Here is a 22,534-nt window from a genome sequence, read left to right on the forward strand (position 1 = left end):
ACCCTGTGACAAAACTCTCATTCCCTATACTGATAAAGGACTGCTGCAGTATAGGGCAGCAGTCAGCAGTAGTGTACCTCAACCCTATATATTGTGGACCTATACCAGTCCTTAAGGAATAACAGACTGTACCTCACTCAACCCTATGTACTGTAGTACACTATACCTTACCAGTCCTTATAAGGACCTTTGTGGAACTAGTAGGTTGTGAATGATTAGCAGACTGTACCTCAGTCCCTATACTGATAAAGGACTGCTGCAGTATAGGGCAGCAGTCAGCAGTAGTGCACCTCAACCCTATATATTGTGGACCTATACCAGTCCTTAAGGAATAGCAGACTGTACCTCACTCAACCCTATGTACTGTAGTACGCTATACCTTACCAGTCCTTATAAGGACCTTTGTGGAACTAGTAGGTTGTGATTAGCAGATTGTACATCGGTCCCTATACTCATAAAGGACTACTGCAGCAGAAGGGCAGCAGTCAAGTATAATATTCTTTCTATATTTGGAAGAAAGAATATTATACGTGTACAAGCCTATTACCATAGCAGTCCTGAAAAGAACCTTTGTGGACCTAATAGTAACAGCTACTGATTAAACTGACTGTCCCTCACTGCCACACACAGCTTCCTGCCTGTCCCTATTTAAACTGACAAAACACAGGCTGCTGGAACAATAACTTGAATAGCACTCAAAACTATATCCTGTACTACTTTACCATACCAGTCCTGAAAAGGACTTTTGTGGACCTAATAGTAACAGTTAATGATTAAACTGACTGTCCCTCTGCACACAGCGTCCTGTCCCTCTCTCTACACTGACAAAAGACAGGCTACTGCAACAATCACTAGCACAGCAGTGCCTCAAACCTATATCCTAAACTACAGCTAACACCTATACCATACCAGTCCTTAAAATAACTTTTGTGGACCTAATAGTTAGCGATTTGGGTCACTGCAGTCTCTCCCTGCTCCACACAGCAACCTCTCCCTATAGTGACATACGAAAGAATGTAAAATGGCCGCCGGATCGGGTCTTTTTATAAGTTAGGGGTAATGTCCAAGTGTCCATGTGCTGTAATGTCTCAATTGGCTGTCCTGTACGCCATGATGGATGTGTCATCATAGGTCAAAGTTCTTTTACACAGTAAACACGGAAGTCCGCGGGGCGAACAGCGGCAATAGTCCGCCGATCGGGCGGACCGTGAACAGCCGAAATTCGCCACGAAACGACCACCGGGCAAACCGTTCGGCCATCCCTAGTCCCTAACTCACATTCATACATATACATACTAAGGCCAATTAAGTCAAAATCCAATAACTTACCAGCATGTCATTGGCATGTGGAAGAAAGCCAGAGTGACTGGAGGAAACCCATGCAGGCACAGGGAGAACATGAAAAACTCCAATCAGGTTTTGGTATTTGAACTGGTGACTTTAGTGCTGCTAGGTGGAAGTGCTACCTGCTTGGCCACTGTGCTGTCCTGTACTTAGTTTTAGAGTAGGGAAAGAATAAAACCTCTATCATGTTTTATTGCTATCTGTGCTCTCGTTGGGTAGTTTCAGCTTCTGTATTTGTCCTGGTGACCATAGTCACTGAGGCAGAAAGTGATTGGGACTAAATCTTAGCCCTTGTACACACGATCGGAGATTCCGACTACCAAATCCGTTGGAGTAATTCCAACGGATTAATTCCGGAAGAGGTCCGGAAGTGATGTTGCATACACACGGTCGGACTAAGTTGTCGGAAAATCCGACTGTACATAACGTGATGACGTTATTTCGTTAGACGGGACTACGTTCAGGCTAGTAGCCAATAGCTTTGGTCTAGAAATTTGATCTGAGCATGCGTGGCACTTTGTCCATCGGAGTAGGCTACACATGATCAGAGTATGTCCGATAGGAGCATTTTGTCGGAAAATTTTACCGGCAAGTTGGAAAACTTGGTCCGTCGGATATTCCGACGGAAACAGTCCGATGCATACCACACACAGTCGGAATATCCGACAAAATGGTCCGATAGGACACATTCCGTCGGAATCTCCAACCGTGTGTACAAGGGCTAACAGTTGTTCCCAGAGATGAGGGTAAAACTTCTAATGGGGACAACTGTTCTAGTGACACCGATATAAGAGAAGAGTGAGAGAAATGTCTGTGGGACAGGAAGAATCTGGATATCACTTCAACGGGATATGGACAGCAGAAATTGTCCATACTCTACTTAAAACTTAAAGTTGCCCTTTGCTTAGTAAAATAAAAATAATCAATTTTATGGGGTCAATTTTATTTTTTTATTATCAAAGTCAAGTCTAAAGGGATAAGAATAATTAGCAGCTTTTAATAGACTGATATATAAAGTCGGTAAATGTAGCACTTGGGAATTTTATATACACCTCTGAGGAGATAAAACACAACAACGTGACCTCCATCCAAAGCCACAAGTGGGTAACTTAGCAATGGTTGGATCTTACGTACAAACAAAAGAAGTCTAAATGTGTTTCATGGCTATCATTACATGGATGCCAGACCCTTTAGTAAAGACCCCAGTGTCAATGAGACCATAATGAAGAAAGAAATATTCAGGCATGCAAGGTAAATGCTCTGCCTACCAACAGGCAAAAAAATAAAATAAAAAATCACATATAGAGGAGAGGAACACTCTATAGTGTAAATACATTTATTTGATAATAAAATTCACACATGTATAAAAGCGCTGTCACCAGCACACAGGCAGATGGTGTATGACTTTAAAGTGGAAGTTCACTCTTCCAATCACCATTGATTTTTTTTAATCCTCAAACTGCTAGAATTAGTAAATAGATGAGAAGTTATATCATATTTACTTGTTTTAAACTTTTTTTTTTTTTTTACATTTTCGTCAGTTACTTCCTGTTTTTTTGCCTAGGAAAATGATGTCATACAAAAACAACCAGTCACTTCCAGCACTATGAGGTCTTCTGTGGTGTAGGAATAACAAGGACAGCAGTGATGCCAAATAACTAAGCGATGCTGCCTTCTTCAGACGGGGTAATCCGATAAGTACTACAAATAAGTAGCACAAAAGAAAAATGTATCTAATAATAGGATCAATAAAATGGATACTCACACGGTAGCAATTAATAATGGGCATATAATCACACAATGCTGGACAGTGTGGACACAGTTGTGCCGTATTCACATCACGGGGTATCAGCTAACGCGTTTTGGGGGCGCACTCCCTTCCTCAGAGCGTGTACCTTTTTGTTTTCTTTTGTTTTTGTAAATGATGTCATACATCCAAGGAGTCTTTAGGAGGGGAGGAGAGGAGGAGGGATTTTCTCAGCTAAGCGCACTCTCCTGCATGCTTGAGCTAAGGGCAGATGGATTCTAGGAAGTAAATGCTACATTAATCATTTGCCCTTACTCAAGGTGGCCACAGCCAAAAATGCTAGGGGCTTGTTTTCCAAAGTGATTTCTCAACAAAATAAAGCATAGAGACATGGATGGATGGGGGAGTTTGGTTTGAATGTTAAGAAGAAGGGATTAAATATTGTTTTTGGTTTGTGGGGCTCAGATGCAGTGTAGTTCCACTTTAAGGTTTCCTTAGCTCCGCCCTATGCGTTTCACCATCAGTGGCTCAACAGAAAGAGAAATCAAAAAAAGTACTGAGAGATTATTTTTAAACCATGAAGGAAGGTTTATATCAGTTCTTTACAGCTGTCCAGTGATTGAAGCTGCTTCTATTGCACGTGATGTCTAGAATGGCAGATAATTTAACCAAACAGAGGGGCAATGCTGTCAGGAATGCTGGCTCGGTAATTAACATTGAAAGCTGAAAATATTGAATATGCACACTCAGACAGTTAACATATCTGCATTGTAACAAGATCAGCCTTGTTTTATTCCTTGCTCCGAGTGTTTTGGATGCTGAGACAAAGAAGCAATTCAGATGAAACATGAACTTGTATAATCATTTGGTAGAAGCAGAGAAAGCAGCAGGAAAAAAAAATCACAAAATGTTCTCTAAGGACTAAAGATCACTAGACAAATAGAGTTCTTAGCAAGGACAGCATGTGTACATACTATGTGCAACTATTGTACTAATAAAATGATAAAAGCTGTATTAAAGAGTTGAGGAAGCACTAGATAATTAGGCTGCATGTCGTGATTGTCTTAAAGGACAAGTGTACAGAAACAGCTAAATAATCAGCAGAATTACACATGTGGGAACTTTCCTTCCTGCCAAATAAAATTAAATTTTTTGTCAATTTCTAATCCAGACACTCTACCAGACACCATAGCCATGTCCTGACCATTTAAGTTGTACTCCAGGCAAACAGCCAAATACATAAATAAACAGATTTACCTCCGGAAGATTTACCCCCCCCCTTCATGACCAGGAAATTCTTTGCAATATAGCACTGCGTTTCTTTAAAGCGGAGGTCCACCCTAAAGTGGACCTTCCGCTTATCGGAACCCTCCCCAGTACAGGTATCTGCACCCACTTCCGGGATAGCTCTCTGCGGAAAGGGGCGTAGATTACGCCCCTTTCCGCAAGTGCCCGCCCCTTTCCGCAAGTGCCCCGCTGCCTGCTGGGAAACACACAGATCCCAGAGGCAGCGGGGACCATCCTTATTGCGCAGCGCGACTCGCGCATGTGCAGTAGGGAACCAGGAAATGAAGCCGAAAGGCTCCATTTCCTGATTCCCATACCCAAGATGGCGGCGGCAGCACCCGAGAGACGATCTAGAGATCGGCTTCGGGTGCTGACATCGCGGGCACGCTGGACAGGTAAGTGTCACTATTTTAAAAGTCAGCAGCTGCAGTATTTGTAGCTGCTGGCTTTTAAAAAAAAAAAAAAAATGCGGACTCCCGGCGGACTCCCGCTTTAACTGACAATTGCGTGGTCATGAGACACTGTACCCTAAATGTCCTTTTTTTTCCCCCACAAACAGAGCTTTCTTTTGGTGGTATTTGATCACCTCTGTGTTTTGTTTTGTTTTGTTTGTTTTTTTGCGCTATAAACAAAAAAAGACTGACAATTTTGAGAAATAGAAAAAAATATTTTTACTAGTAATGGTGGTGATCAGCGACTTATAGCGGGGCCGTGATATTGTGGAGGACACCTAACTGACACTTTTGACACTTTTTGGGGACCAGTGACACTAATACAGTGATCCGTGCTAAAAAAAATGGCACTGTTACTGTACTAATGACACTGGCAGGGAAGGGGTTAACAGCAGGGGTGATCAAAGGGTTAAATGTGTGCCTAGATTGTGCTTACTCACTGTGGAGGAGGTACTTTGACTAGGGGAAAGCAAAGATCTGTGTTCATGCTTAGCAGAAACACAGAATCAGTGCCTTTCCTTCTGACAGAACAACAATCTGCTTTGTTTACACAGGCAGATTGCTGTTCTGCCTGTGCCTTGTACAATCGCTGGGTGCCAGTGGACATCAAGTCTGCCGTACAGGCTGCTGGGCTCCCGCTGTGTATAATCACAGCTGGAATGACACACTGTACCCAAATAAAAATGCGGTCCTTTTTTTCCTCTTTCTTTTGGTGGTATTTGATCACCTCTGTGTTTTTTATTTTTTGCGCTATAAACAAAAAACGACCAACAATTTGGAAAAAAAAATATTTTTGACTTTTTGCTATAAAACATATCCAATAAAAAAATGTAAAAAATTGAATTTCTTCATCAGTTTATGCCAATATGTATTCTGCTCTGCTCCCATTAAATGTATATTGATTGGTTTGCACAAAAGTTATAGTGTCTACAAACTATAGAATATATTTATGGAATTTTTTTATAATTTTTTTTTTTTTTACTAGTGATCGGTAACTTATAGCGGGACTCCAATATTGCGGTGGACAAATTGGACACTAACTGACACTTGACATATTTTGGGGACCAGTGACACTAATACAGGAATAAATGCTAATAATATGTACTGTCACTGTACTAATGACACTGGCTGGGAAGGGGTTAACATCAGGGACGATCACTTTTATCGGACAGGAAGCAGAATTCCCTGCACCTTTTTTTTGTGTGAATCCAATGCGAGTTCAGCCATAGAACTGTATGGCTAAACTCTCTTTGCACAGATATTGCATGTGATTGGCACCACAGTGCAGGTGCGAATCACATGCAACGTCTGTGTACGCTACAGTGTGAATCCAGGTTCACAGGTCTTGTTCCTCTCCCAGTCTGTTACTGGACAGTAAAAGGAGAAGCAGCAGACTGGTAAGCTCCTGTCACTCATCTCTCTCCTCCTATCAGCATGTTTCCTGTTAGAACATGAGCAGTGCGGAACAACTCCTTGTGCTGCTTCTCTTTCTCCCAGTCTAAGCTCTGTGCAGAGGATTGCAAGAGACTGATACCAGGTCAAATTCAAGTATTTACATTGCTTGATTAAAAGTACATTTAAGGATTTAATGATAAATATTGAGCTGCTTTAATTTGTGTATTTTAATTCAATCTTATTTTATTCAGAAAAAAAGGTTGAGAAAGAGATGGTAAACAACACAAGCAGTAACAAGATACACCAACAGTATGCTTCGTATGTGCCTGTACAAAAACATGTCTATGGTACATATAAATGGATTGAAAGCATGTAAATAAAGCCTACCAGGAAACCGTTAATGATATCAATCCATGTTTGGGGGAGAAGGGGAGAGGGAGAAGAGAAAGAGAAAAAAAAAAAAAAAGATAATATATATATATATATATATATATATATATATATATATACATATACACATACATATACATATAGACACATACATACAGATAGAGTAAAATGAATACAGCGTATAAGCCAAAGAACCTTTCGTCTTCAGTACTGCCAGGGGGGATCAAAGCTGACCCCTGCGCAGAACTCCAGACGAAATTATATAAAAATCTGTGGGAAAGATATTACGTAGGGTTCTTACACCAGTTCAGGAACACTAGATAAGTTGGAGCCATGGTACATTAGCTAGATGTATTCCTAGGGGTGTATGGAAATATATAAAAAAAAGAAAAAGAATCAGGGACATATAAGAGGGGGCATAGAGATAGGGGACGAGAATCACTCCATCATGGACCCAGGGCGATGCCGTCCAGGCCATGTTCAGCCCAGGAGATAAACTCAGAGGAATATCGGAACATGGACCATGATGTCCAGGTGAGAGTAAACTGTTCATTTTTACCACATTCCTCTGCCAACAGACGTTCCAGGTCACTTATGCGGTCCACCTCCATAGCCCAGTCCCCAAGGGAAGGCATGATCGTCGATCTCCAGTGACGGGGGATCACTACCCTGGCCGCCGCCAGGAAGTGTCGTAAAATATCTTTTTTGATGGATTTGAATGTACCAGGGAGTATAGATAAGAGAACCACCTCAGGTGAGGGGTGTATAGAGGTCGCCATCAGCTTACAGTAAAGTTTGAATATCTGTTGCCAATACTTTTGTACCGGAGGGCATTCCCACCATATGTGTAGCATGGTTCCCCGGGAGCTAAGACACCGCCAGCAGGTATCTGGTACTCCCGGGTTGAAATGGTTTATCGTCGATGGGCATCTGTACCATCTCGTTACCAGTTTAAATCCCTTTTCCTGGGTCTTAGTGGCGAGGGATATTTTGTGCATCAGGATAAAGCATTTCTGCCAGTCAATAGGAGAGATAGGGTGTTGTAGTTCTGTCTCCCAGGCCGCCCTAAACGGAGGGAGGTCAGGGGAGGAGATATTGAGCAAGAGGGAGTAAAGTTGAGACACCACATGCATTGGGGGTTCTGCCTGCAAGAGCAGTTCCTCAAACCCTGTCGGTTCAGCAAGGATATCTGGAATAGAGGGGAAAGTCCGGATGTAGGAGGTGGTTTGTTGTCTCTGCATCCACTGCATGGGATGTCGGGAGGTCAGATTGGTAGGGGTATCTGTCCTTAAAGTGGGATCTGCCCGAAGAACTTGGGCAAGTCTCCTATGGTCTTCTCTTTGCCATGGTCCAAATTTTGATACACCCATAGCTGGAGGAAAGGCCGGGGTCCCAAAGAAGGGAGTCATAGGCCCCATATATTTTGATAAGCCCCTTTTGGTCAGCATACGGTCCCAAATCTGGATTGTGTGACGAGTAAGGTCGTTGAGAGGGCCCGACCCCCCCGGACCGTGGGCAAGGTCCATGGGAGGGCGGAGAGGTCTATTGGGTTCATATAACTTTCTAATTGAACCCAAAGCTTGGTGGAAGAGTGATGGAACCAATCTAGTATGCGCGTGAGCACTGCTGCTTTATGATACAGGGAGGCGTCCGGGGCTTCGGCTCCCCCCCCGATCCCTTGGACAAGATAGCGTTTCATACCGTATTCTGGGGCGGGCAGCATTCCAAATAAATTTAGAGAACAGCTGGCGTAGTTTCTTGAAGTACGAATTGGGTATGTGGATAGGAACGGTTTGAAACAGATACAGGAAACGAGGAAGAACGTCCATTTTCAAGGCATGCACTCTACCCAGCCAAGAGAGCCGTTTTGACGTATATGTAGTTAGATCTGCCTGGGCCCTAAGAAGTAGGGGGGCAAAATTCAGAGCAAAGAGCTGGGACGCGTCCGCCGGTATTTGGATTCCGAGATACTTAATGGAAGAGGAACCAGTTTTGAAGGAGAAAGCAGTCGAGAGTCTTCGTATATCCGACTTAGGCATGGATATATAAAGGATTTCTGATTTACTATAATTAACTTTGAAATTGCTAACCGCTCCGAATTTTTGGAATTCCCTCAATACTGAGGGTAGGGATGTGCGTGGGTGAGTCACGTACAGGATCAGATCATCAGCGAATAGGGCAAGTTTAGTTTGAGTGGGCCCAACTGTTATGCCTTGGATAGAGGGATTGTTGCGTATAGCAACGGCCAAGTGTTCCATAGTTAGAACATAGAGGAGGGGGGACAATGGGCACCCCTGACGTGTCCCGTTGGAGATTGAAAAAGCTGGAGATAATGAACCATTCAGTCTAATCCTAGCATACGGAGAGGAGTATAGGGACATTATTCTTGCTACCATATTAGTTCCCAAGCCTATTTGTTGCAGGGATAATCTGAGGAACTGCCAGTCTACCCGGTCGAATGCCTTCTCCGCATCGACTGTTAAGAGGCATAGTGGAATATCATGGGACCGGGCATAATTAGTCAGAAGGAGGGTCTTTAGAGTATTGTCCCTAGCCTCCCGGCCGCTCACGAAGCCAACCTGGTCTAAGTGTATTATCCTGGGCAACAATGGTTGCAATCTATTGGCTAGGATTTTGGCAAAGACTTTCAAATCGACACCAATCAAGGATATTGGCCTATAGTTTGCACAGAGAGTGGCGTCTTTGTCTGGTTTTGGTATGAGGCAGATGTGGGCCTCAAGTGTTTGTGGAAGGAACTTAGATCCCTCCGTCAAGGAGTTGAACATCCTAGTGAGAAAGGGTGTAAGAAGGGTGGCGAAAAGTTTGTAAAACCTAGGAGTGAAGCCGTCGGGGCCTGGGCTCTTTCCACTGGGCGTTCCCGCTATGACTTTGGCAACTTCGTCCTCAGTGATAGGGGTTTCTTGGTCAGCAACGGTGTCTCCGTCCAATTGGGGAGCGCGGTTTCCGAGACATAGGATAGTTTGTCTGCCAACTCGATAGAAGGGGAACCCACTTGTCGAGACAGAGGGATATTGTACAGAGACTGATAGAAGTTCCTGAATTCCTCAGCCATCTTAGAGGGTGAAGAGATCAATTCCCCCTGCGCCCCCCTAATATGGGGCACAAAAGCGGAAGATGCCTTGGGATGCAGGGATCAAGCCATTGACCTACCACATTTATCCTGAAACTTATATTGGTGGAAAGCAATCTTATCCGAATATGTGCGTGCGGAGGTCTCATATAGTTCCCTGAGTTGAGATCTCGCCCTAGAAACGTCCGCCAGCGTGGTCACTGTCGGGGATCGTTTATGTTCAGTTTCTAGGTTCCTAAGAGTTTGGATTGCAGCTGTGATGGCGGCTGAGCGTTCCCTCTTTAGGCGTGTACCCAGTTGGATGAAGGTTCCACGTAGGACTGCTTTTAATGCCTCCCATTGAAAGGGCAGCGACGTCGTATCAGAGGCGTGGTCAGCAAAATAGTTAGATATCGTATTTGTAACCTGCGCCACACACTCCGAGTTTGTAAGTAACGAATCATTCAACCGCCATGTCCACTCCCTAATTGGAGTGGAGGGGATTGAAAATGTCATATGAATGGGAGAGTGGTCAGACCAAACCATAGGGTCTATGGTGCATTCAGGGGACCAATCTAGGCAGCTGTGGTCACACATTGGGTAGTCTTTGCGACTATAAGTGTGATGTACGTGAGAGAAGTGGGTATAGTTACGGGATGTGGGGTGTAGTACCCTCCAAACGTCAACAAGACGCAGATCGTAGAATGCGCGTTTCAGTGCCCTCAGTTTGGGGAACGAGAGACATGATCGCGAGGTGGAGGAATCCAAGAGAGGTTCTAGAGGTGTGTTAAAATCCCCTCCCAAGACAAGCTTACCCTCCAGGAATCCTGACAGAATCTTCAAGTACTGCAACACAGATGATACTGGGTTGACATTTGAGAGGTAAATATTAGCTACCGTAAATTTGGTGCCCCATAACATGAATTTCACGAAAACATACCTTCCCTGGGGGTCAGACAAATGATCAAGCACTTCTATAGGGAGCGTCTTATGAAAAGCAATAGACACTCCCTTGGTTTTCTGAGTCGGGTTAATACTATGGAACCATCTGTTAAAGTATCTGCTGGAACAGGAAGGAGTGGAGGCAGAGTGAAAATGTGTCTCCTGTAGCAGAAGCACATTAACTAGGCGTTTGTGCATCTGGTAGAGGATTTGTCCTCTTTTAGCGGCAATATTAAGGCCATTCGCATTGTATGAGCAAAACTGTAGCCTGGGTTGAGACGTCGCCGTGTGGGCCATGATAGAGTGACAACAAAACAACAACAAAAAAAAAAATTAAGACAACAATAGGAAGGGTAGTGGAGCAAAGGGAGAGATGTCCAAAGACACACGGGGAGGAAGAAAGGAGGGGGGAGAGATGTAAGAGAGGTAGGTCAGAAAGAGCCCCTGGGGTAAGGCGGCTCTAGAAGAATCCTAGAGTGTCCGTGAAAACGTAACACTTCGTGAAATATCATGTAGTAGGCACGGATTGTGCCGATCCTGGCCTGTATCAAGGACAAGACCCGTAACCTCCTAGTGAGGAGAGAGAGTGCAGATTAGTCTTCTGGTGATGTGGCTCTCCGTATTCTGGGACCAGGGGGAACAAATCTAGGATGTGAGTGTCTCCGGCGTTGCAGGGGAGGACCCGGTAGTCTTTGACGATCATCTGGAGGATCCAGCCAATTTGGGACGGTGATAGGGTCTCGGTCCAGAAAGAGGAAGAAGGCAGGAAGCTGGTCCGGATCTGATAGGACAAATTTTTGGTTATCCTCCCGGGTCACTTTGATGCTAAAGGGGTGACCCCACGTGTACGTTGCACCTGCTTGGTGAATCAATTCCAGTAGTGGGCGGACCACCCGCCGCATGTACAGCGTGTTGCGGGAAAGATCTGGGTACAGGTGTATGGAGGATCCGTGAAAGTCCAGTGGGCCCAGGCGCCAGGCTTTGCGCAAGATCTCTTCCTTCAGGGTATAGTAGTGTACCCGGCAGAGGACATCACGAGGGCGATCCCTGCCGTCTCCCCCCACACCCCCAACCCTATGCACTCTATCCAATTTGATAGGGGACGTAACTTCCCTCTCCAGGACCTGATTTAGGATAGCAACAACAGTGGGTTTGAGGTCATTACCCGAGGTTGCCTCCGGGACACCCTGCAGCCGGATGTTATTCCTGCGGCTCCGGTTTTCACTGTCTTCTATTCGGAGCTGGTGTTGCCGCAACCGGGAGAGGTGAGCCGTAGATGCGAGTTCAAGTGCCGTTATAAGGGACGTATGGTCATCTTGGGTGGTGGCCATTGTATGATTTCCCATTCCCATGTATGATTTTTACCTATACTGTAGGTACAGTAAGCCTATAATAAGGCTTACCTACAGGTACTGTAAATATCTCCTAAATCTGCACTATTTAGAAGAAATTTGCTTTAGATGCAGCTGGTGATGTGACTGGCGCATGCTCTTTGAAGGAACGGCATACCAGTGCCGTTCCTTCTGAGCAGTGCCGTAAACGCGTGCATGGGAGTGACATGAATGAATGAATGAAATATTTGTATAGCGCACAATGCGAACTGAATCGCCTCTAGGCGCTGACATCATCACTGGCTCAGCCAATCAGATAGCCGAAATCTTTGAACCCGGAAAGAAGCCCAGGTGAAGATGGAAGCGCATTCAGAGCTGACAGTGAGCTGCTGGAGGGCTTAATTTTCAGGTAAGTCTGTCATCTGCGATGCATACTAGCACATTATGACTTAAAGGCTAATCCACTTTTGTTGGGGAAAAAATAGCAAATAAAGGTAAATAATATAGTGTATACAATTGCGACTCAAGTTATATTGTAAATGAATGTTATTAAAAATTACCTTTCTTTTTCAATCTGCAGCTCTGTAATTTTCTATAAAATGCAATGCAATATGGCTACCTGGAGGTGTTGTTTACAAAAATGTGTACAGACCGCCCCCTAGAAATATAATTTCCTGCTTGTGTGATTGGCTCACTGATTTTCCCAGAAGTCTGCACTAAGATGCAAGTCATATTTCCGGCATTCCCTTGCCACAAATATGTCATTTTTGGTGAGGTACTCCCAATAGGAAATCACATCTAAAGGGATGCAGGCCCAGCAGTTTTCCTCATTAGAGCCCTGCAGGTGCAGCTGTTTGAGGAAGCTATTCCCATTAGATTCACTTTACCACATGAACACAGAAAAACATACAGGGATTTCTTCAGAATAACAAAAGGTAGGAATCTGCAACAAAGTTTGTTAAAATCCTTGCAATGTACATACATCACCCAGTGCGGAATGCTTTTTTTTTCTTAACAAAAAAGGAGTTACTCTTTAAATACAAAGGTCTCTTTGTATGGAGTTGTATCATAAGAGTCAACCAAATATTTCTTTAGGTGCAAATGCTTCTCGGGCTGAAAGAGTAACTGACCATGCCCATCTTTCTACATGGGCCCTAAAGCATCATTCCAGGTTCCAGATACTTTTACTCCAGGTGTGCAAACCTGAATCTGCCTGAATTGGCATCCTTCTTTTTTTCACTATCAAGGCTGGACTTGTTTGGTGTAAAAGAAAAACTTTTTAATATGTTGATAAGAGATATTCTGGAATGTCACAGAGAACTTGCTATAATATATAAAATACTATCCTTTAAACTGTTGTATGTAATAACTTTGGCCCATTACTCTTCCGACAGAGCTTCTCTAAGAAAACTGCAGCGTTTGTGTTTTGAGCTGTTGCCAAGCATTCTCCTCCATTAGCTCAGTCAGTAGTAGATTGTCGAGAGGTGAACACACTGGTTATTTGCTTGGAGGACTTTGACCCTGGTGTAAAAGAAGCTGCAGCCTGGGATGTGTAGCACAGCATAATGCAGGCACACTGTCATCACAGATGTAGCTTGTATATTAAAGCTTTCCTGGCTTTTTAAAATGTTTTCTAGTTATATGTATTGTTATTCTAACATATTCACAGTCCCAAAACCAAATGGAGGGGCATCCACCCAATACTGGACTTAAATGATCTAAACAGATTTCCTTGTAAACCAAAACTTTAGATGGAACCAACAAGCTCTGTCATTACTTCTCTGAGACAAGGGGAATTTCTGGCATCAGTAGGGATTCAAGATGCTTTAGCTATACATCACCACCTTCCCCTCACATCCGTGCTTTCTATGTTTTGTTTTGAGAGACCAACACTTCCGATCTGTAGCACTAACATACATGCTCTCTTCTGCATCCGGAGTGTTCACAAAAGTGCTTGTCCTTCCTCTTGCTTTTCTGCAGACCCAGGGCATTCATCTCACAGGTTACCTAGGTGACCTCTTCCTAAAAGGTTCCTCAGCCACAACTTTGCCAACTTTCAGAAGGACGATCCAATTTCTTAAAATGTTCAGCTGAATAATCAATTTTCCAAAGTCTCCCCTCGAGGCATCACACTGTACTTGGGACTAATAATGAACACAGCCTAAGCCAGAATTTTTCTTCCTCAAGAGAAAGTTGCCTCCCTAAGGTCCCACATGTGACCTTCAAATCTAAAAGATACCCCTCAATTTGGTTCTGCATGAGGTGTTTGGGCTTAGAGGTGGCCTCCTGGTGGCCTCCTTGGAGGAAGTTTCCTTTGTACAATTTCATACCAGACCTGTTCAATTCAACATCTTTACATACCATAAAAGGTGGTGAAAATAAATGCCAGCTTTACAGGCTGGGGAAGAGTTTGCAACTTCCTAACTGTCCAGGGGACCTGGTTCCCATTGGAATCAAAATTTACAATTAATATACTGAAACTAAAAGCCATCAAATAGTCTCTAGAACACTGAACTCCCCTTCTGCAGGGTCTGACAATGCCGCAGCAATAGCCTACATAAACCATCAGGGGCATCAGATGTCAAGCTGCAGTAAGAGAAACAAGTCCGATTCTCTGGGCAGAAACTCATATTCCAGCTCTCTTCGCTGTCCGCATCCCTAGAGTGCGTGGGCAATTGGTAGACACATTTTCTAAGCCACCAAAGACCCAAGAGAATGGTTTCTACCCCTCCAGATCTTTAAAATCTCTGTCAAAGATATGGAAACTCATATGGGAATATCTTATCCTAAAGTCAGCAAAAGTTGTACAGATTTGCTCCCAGGATCAGGTATCATCTGGTTTTTGTAGTGGAAGCTCTGGTTATTCTTTAGACTCAATTTAGACTGTTTTTTTCCTTCCTTCCAATGAAGATAATCCCTTGACTGTTGTGCATGATAGAGGAGGAGAGGGTTCTGGTGATGCTCATTGCACCGAATTGGTCCAGAAGGACATGGTACACAGACATACCCAGTCTTCTGGTGGACAAGCCTTGGCCTCTTTCAAACAGACCAGACTTACTGGCCAAAGCATGGCTCCCGAAACTCAAGTCCTGAAGGATAAGGGTATTTCTGACTATGTCAATTCTGGCTTACTCAGAGCAAAAAAAAACATTTTCTGCAAGATTTATCATCACACATGGAAGGCTTACTTTGTCTAGTTCGAGGACAGGAACCGGAGTCAAAGGGAATACTCTATCACTCATATTTTGTTCTTTCTTCAGTCCGATCTTGACCTGGCATTAAGCTCCCTTAAGAGACAGGTTTTTGCTTTATCCTTATTCTGCCAGAAACCTCTTGCCTTGCAACCCTTAATCAAGACTTTTCTTAAGGGAGTTTCTCATTTAAATCTCCCAATTTGACTTCCTGTGTTCCCTTAGGATCTCAGCTGTGCTCTATATACTTCAGAGACGCCTTTTTGAGCTGATTAGAGACTTTCCTTTGGAAGATCTCACATGTAAAGTTGTCTTCATGGTTGACATTAGGTCTGTTAGGCATGTTTCTGAGTTTGCAGTTCTTTCTTGAGGACATTGTTCCCTTTGTCCTGCTTTAAAACATGTCATGGAATTTGTCCTACAGTACTTGGATGTGGTCATGACTCTCAGCGTCTTCTTAGGAGCCACAGGCTCTGTTCACAAGACTCACTCTTTGTTATGTGTCCTTAAAGAAAGTGTTCCTCCCTTCTCCATCAGAGCTTTTTCCACCAGGGTTGTTGGTGTATTTTGTTATTTTCAGCATCAAGCATCTGTATCCCAGATTTGCAGGGCTGCCACCTGGTCCTCTGTTCACATGTTTAGTCTGAGTATATGATAAAAAAGAATGCAAAAGATGTTGGATACATTTAGGTAAAACTATACACTGCATATGTGTATCTTCTTGTAAATGTATTTTAATGGACAGTAAGTGATTCGCCTGCACTGAAAGCTTGCTGAATGGCACATTATTTTTACTATTATTATTCAGAATTTATATGTTAACAGTCACATTTTCACTGCTTTATAAATATGTTTCTATGTGTCACAGTTACTATGATCTGGAGATCCAGAGCTAAAGGTAGGCAAATGATATTTGAATGTTGAGTTGTCCTGAAAAGCTAAGCTTGGACCTGCCCCTTATGCCCCCCATACCTTCTTATTGGCTTGTTAATGGAAACTATAAAGTCTTGGGATGTGTGTGGAACAAGCTTGGCTTTTACAGAAAAGATGAGAATTACATAGATCTTATGTTGTCTATATCTGATTTACTAATTGTTTTGACAGTTTATACCAAGGGCCCATTCACATTTTGGAGGTGTGTTAATGCACATGCGCTAATGTGCGTTATGTGATACCTCAGTGTGCATTGCATTATGGCAGACCATCCAAATCAACAAGCTACTGAAGCATCAAAATCACCCAACATTTGGACATGTCACAAAATTTTGGCTGCAAAGAACCACATGGCATCTATGGGACAGTGCAGCACATTTGTGTTGCCTTAGTGCATTGGGGCACTGTTCAAAATGTATGGCACTGTAATTCCTCAATGCATGTAATGTGCATTGCCGTGAGCTTTGACACAATGCAAATGATGTTAAATCAGCCTTCAAATGAACCTCTACTTCTGCAATATTGCATCATATACTCAGTCTAAGCTGCCCAGGTTTGTTACAGATTTACATTAAAACAATAGTAATATTTACAAAGCATGACCTGCTGTAATTTTTTAATTGCTGAAATTGTAAAAATGGTTTTAAAGGTAAAGATGGCCTAAGAATCTCATAGAAGAACATGGCATGTTCAGGAATGAGCATGTTTCACCAAGGAAGAGAGGTGCTTTGACAACTATTACCCCAACTCTCTAAGACCAGCTTCTGATGGCTTTGCAACTCACCTGATAGACCTTCATAGACAAACACTCATGGTTAACCCATCACCCTCTCTTCTCCATAAAAAAGGAAAATATGTCTCCCCAAAAATGTTTAACCCAGCTAAAAATACCCGTGCAATAAGCCCTTCTAGGTGTAAAATATCTATGTTCACTTATCCAAAATTCATAAAAAAATCCTACTCAGTCTTCTGTTTAAAAAAAAAAAATCCTACTCAGCAACATTATTGCATCAACAGGTGACTCTAGAATCAGGTCCATTCCTTGCCCTGCCTTTCAGTCAGAAATCATAATATAAGGCAGTATGGTAAATTAACCAGCTTTGTGAATAATATTTGTAGCACTAACCCCCGAAGGAGCTGCTGGTTAGATTGGGCTTACCGTTACCTTCTTTTTCCTCACTTCACGTCTAGGGGTGTCCCGTGGTAGATGTCCCAGTAACTTGAGAGACTGACGACAGATCCACTTAAAGGGATTTTATTTGCAAAACTTAGACAATGAACAGTCTCTTAAAACGGGATCAGAGGGTTGGAAAGGAAGTTCAGGTACTCTTAGTGTCAAAGTCAATATTGAAGAACTTGCTTACTTTGAGAATAGCCATTTACAACTGGATGTTCTCTCAAGTTGGATAGTCCCTCTCTCACAAGGCGTAGCAGCCAACAAGGTGCTTACTCAGGAACAAGTCTCTGCCACAGACGTTGTTGTAGAACATACAAGGATAAGTCTCTGCCACAGACGTTGTTGTGGAACACTTAGGAAAATTTAACTTGTAGAACACTCATGTGATACCTGGATCTTTCAGTCAGCTTGGCGATATCCACGAGACCGTATTCTCTTGAGTACTTCAGCTCCTCCAGGCTCTTGCTAAGAAACCAACCCATACATGAATAGTCCTCCCCTGGATAGCATGAAATTACTGGGTCTCCCCCAAACCGGAGACGGCACCCAAACACCTCAGAATCCTCCTTTCATTTCCTTGCCTCGGGCTAGCCAGCCCCGAGACAACATAATCGGGTATATACGCACCCCAGGCCATAGCCTTCCTGGGGGCTGGTCAGGAGGACCAGGACCATAAAGTCAGTACATCCTTCTGGACCAGAACCCCGAACCACGTGACATCCGCATCTTATATACCCTCTCCCAAAAAGCACAGCAAGAGCGCCACTCCCACTGGGCGTGCTCCGAGAGAGAGTAACTTAAGCACCCAACCAGACCATAGTTCCATGCCTGCCAGAAGAGACAGTGCCCCCTGTGGCCAGGCTGAACATCCCACAGTCAAGTCAGACTGATGCTGAGGTCCAAAGTTAGACAATTGTACCCAAACCAAACTGCAGGTCAGGTGTAACCTTAAATTTTAAAAACACATAGCGCGTGTTCTTCAGGAGCCGGCACTAGATATTTATGGTCTGTTTTCTTCATATATGTTTATACCTGCTCTTGAAGCATATCATTTGTCAAATGGTAAATGTTCTACTTGTGCTTGTTGTCATGGAAGCCTGCCTACAGCTGTCTACAGTTATCTTTATTAGCCCATTGCACATTCCACTGTCTCTGCTTAACACATGGCTAAAAAGCTCATCTGAACATTGCACTTTAGGCACAATACCTGGCTTAGTAGCCAATATAGGCATAAGGGGCTGTTATGAGTAACAGATTTTTTTACGAATGTTAATTATGTTCCAATTATGGCTCCTATGACAACATTTAGCTGAGCTTTAAAGACTAAGTTCGCCTTTTGTAAATAATGATAAAAGCACATATTTTTGCAGCTATCAGCAGATCGCAGGTGCACTGTCAGGCTCTTGCACACACTGCATAGAGCTCTCTGCCTGTACCGCTGTAACTGTGGGCGAGCTGATCAACATGCGCACAGGTCATTAAAACTGCAAGTCTGTCTGCAGCAGTGATAGGTGGGACTTGTCATTTTTTTCATTTAAAGATTCATGTAAATGTATGATGTAGCTGCGTAGGCGGAGCAAAGAAGAACCCCCGCCCTGCTATCACAGCAGGGGATCAGGGGGTGAGGATGGGGGTGCTGCCTAGTAACATGTTATACCCTAAATACGGATGTAACATGTTACTAAACATGAACTTGTCCTTTAAATTCAGATTTGAATTTTAAATATATTTATGTTTGAACTGCAGTTGGTCACATTTTAGATAAATATATATTATTGCAACAAATATCCAGGGCTTCTTCATGCGCTGGGGCTGTGCTGGCCCAGCAAAATCTCAACATAAGAAAAGGCAAAAAGCATTGTTCCCCATTCATCTGAATTTTTTTTTTTTAAAAGGTTTTGGCTTTAGTTACACTTTTAGGGCTCAATTACATTAGCTTTGTTGGGCTGCAAAGCATACATGTCCTTTGAGTTTAGTTCACAACAATGTGATGTGTTTTAAAAAAAAACACATGGGTACACTACAACGTTAAAAAGGCATGCCAGTGCATGCTAATTATGTGCGTACTGATGCATGCGTTATGGTGTGGAAAAGCTCTAAAGGATAACTATACAAATAAATTAAAACAATGAAGTTAGCACCAGGAAACTTGATAACTACGTGCTCAGTGCAGCATTGCACATCGTGGGTGCACTTAGGAGCCTCTTCTGCTGTTGCTACCATAAGTAGCTCCAGATCATGTCTGAAAGATACTAACAATTGGGTGATATCTGATCCTGGCAGTGTTCATTGTCTACAAGTCAACAAAGCCCCTCCCACCTGTCTGAAGCTTGTGCATAGCCTGCTGCCTATATAGGGATCAGCACCAAGGAAGCCTGCCAACATTATGCCTAGGTCACAAAGTGCATTGTTAAGATTAGAGCATTGACTAATTATTTACTGTTAATAGCCCAGGGCTGCTGGATATTAGATTTATTTATCTTTGGTTTTTATATCTCTTCATTTAGAAAGTTGTAACATTACAAACAATATAACAAAATACTGTATACTATTGTTGGAATATATTGGAACAAAGATCTGTGCTTTGTTGTTTTACATTGACACAGACAAAGAGAGATTGTGATCTGTTTTTTTAATTTTTTAATAATCCTTTAACTGCCCAGTGGCCCTTTAAGAGGATTCCTGACAACATGACCACTGTGATTGGCTGTCACTGTAGTCACACAATCAGGAGCTCCTAATTGTAAACAATGATCAGGAACTGTCCCTGACAGCTTGGTCACTGTGCTGGGAGTGTGCAGTTAGTGCACTTTTAGCTCCGGATGCATACATGTGTATAGCCAGTGGGAACAGGTTGACATCATTTTCCTTGGTACAGGTTTGCTTTAAGCTCAATGCTGGGAGACATGGCTTGCCTTTGAAGAAATAAGATGCATTGCTGCATTACCAATGTATTGCTCTCCCCTAAGGACTCACTTTTGGCTTATTTTCTACAACATTCATCACCCTAAACAAGAGGAATGGCCACCAAAAAGAATATTAAATTGACCTGAACCCCAGGGACGTCTAAATCGAAGCCTCCTGCACGATTTGCTTCAGCCATCACAAGTGACTTCAGCGTCTATGGCTTGTGACGATATGATGTGCCTTCCTTATCCTTGTGAGCAAGTCAGGAGTGGTGAAACGCATCAAGTGTTTCGGGTTGGAGACTGTATGCAATCAATTCACTGTATGCAACCAATTCACTAATTATTAAAAACACTACAGGAAGAGCTAAGTGGAGTGCGACTGATATTTTTTCTTATTTCCAATATGAAGTGGCTGACATGAATCCCACATGCAGAGGGCTCACTGGCCTCCCCTGCATTGCATTCCACTGATTCTCTGGATACGATACAGTTTTCTGTGTTGTCATGAGACACTGAAATTGATACTGACGTTTAATCCCAAATATGGCCATTTTCTAATTGGTCAGACCTAGATTGGTACACTTCTATAATAGTGCAATCCTACAAGTCTGAACTGGCGGTGATCAAGCAAGATGTATCCCGCATAAGTAACAGGTTAGAGGAAGTTGAGAAGTCACGGAAAGACATTCTTACTAGGTTGGATGAACATCAAATTGCCATCTCTAAGCATTCTGCCTAGCTCCACAATCTAGGCTTACTTTTGCATGATCAGGAAAATTGAATGCACAGAAATAATATTCGGGGTCAACAGGCAACCACGCTGCACTCCATATTAGATTAATTACTGCATGGCTAAAAGAGGACTCAAGTAGACCTAAATACCTTATGGGGGAGATTTACTAAAACTGGTGCACAGAGAATCTGGTGCAACATAATAACCAGCTTCTAACTTTAGCAGGTTCAATTAAGCTTTGACAATAAAACCTAGAAGCTGATTGGTTACTATGCACATCTGCACCAGATTCTGTGTGCACTAGCTTTAGTAAATCCTTCCCTATTTGTCACGTACACTAGTTTAAAATAAAAGATGCCATCATGAGAGTAGCGAAGGGTACAGATGAGAATTGTTTCAACAGGGCTACCCATTTCATATGACCCCCTTCAAGAACAGAAAATCAGTCACTTTTATATCTCTGGGCAACCTTTTGCATCTACTTGGAGTTGTCCAATTATCCCTCGTACAACTTCCTAATTGGTCTCAAATTCCCTGTTTTCCCAGCCACTACCATGAGAAAAACATGGAAAAGGGTGCCTGAAAACTCCAAAGTAGTACGTAAGTCCCAATCAGAAACCTGGCCGGTTTCAAAGACCTGCTTGATAACTAATTTCATTGTGTAGACCATGCTGACCATTCTTAATCCTAGACTATTGCACTAGATCTTGGTGAATGACTGAATGCTTTGTATCATACTGATCATTGTTCTACACTTTCAGTCCCTTATGCCGCGTACACATGATCGGACTATCCGGCAGACAAACCGCCGGACTATGGCGGGACTCTGCCGGACTTTTGAAATGAACGGACTTGCCCACACACGGAGAAAAGTCAGTTCATTTTGAACGCGGCTCCAGGTAGACGGGACTAGCGAAGGAGGTCAATGTCGCCACCTCTATCGGCGAGATTGACACCTCGCTGGCCCCGTCACCTGGTATGGACTTAAAGGGGAAGCCCTACGATGAACAAACGGCGTGGGGGTCCCCCCAAAGTCCATATTAGACCCTTATCCGAGCACGCAGCCCAGCCAGTCAGGAAAGGGGGTGGGGATGAGCAAGCGCCCCCCCCCCCCCGAGCCGTACCAGGCCACGTGCCCTCAACATGGGGGGTGCTTTGGGGAAGGGACGCATCCCTGTCATTGCGGCCAGAGAGAGCGTCAAGTCAACATCTCAAGGAAGAAGAAGAGAAGGCAGTGGTGGCGACAGAAGATTGGGCCACGGCTAGTAAAAGAGCGGGAAGAAGAAAGCGGAGGCCCGGCAAAAAGAACTGAAGAGGGGGACAAGACCCCCGAAGTAGGAAGAAGAGGCGGCGGCTACAGAAGACCGGGCCACCGCTAGTAAAAGAGCTAGAAGAAGATAGCGGAGGCCCAGCGAGAAGAACCAAAGAGGGGGGCAAGACAGCCGAAGTTGGAAGAAGACCCCAGACGGCGGCGGCGGTGATGACGAAGAAGAAAGCCGGGCTCCTCCGCTAGTAAAAGAGCTAGCAGAAGATAGCAGAGGAGTCCGGAGAGAAGACCCCCCAAGATGGAAGACCATCGGAGCTGTGCAATAAATTATTTTAAAAACATGTGCTGTGATTTTTTCTTGACACT

General features: G+C 43.5%; 1 pseudogene; it reads left to right on the forward strand.

The window, feature by feature from the left end:
- Positions 1–22,534, forward strand: part of LOC143998017 (uncharacterized) — a 208,032-nt pseudogene that overhangs the window by 99,956 nt on the left and 85,542 nt on the right.

Source organism: Lithobates pipiens, unplaced genomic scaffold (genome assembly GCF_037356315.1).
Source record: "Lithobates pipiens isolate NorthernLeopardFrog02 unplaced genomic scaffold, aLitPip1_a1.2 Scaffold_19, whole genome shotgun sequence".
In the NCBI taxonomy this organism is placed as follows: domain Eukaryota; kingdom Metazoa; phylum Chordata; class Amphibia; order Anura; family Ranidae; genus Lithobates; species Lithobates pipiens.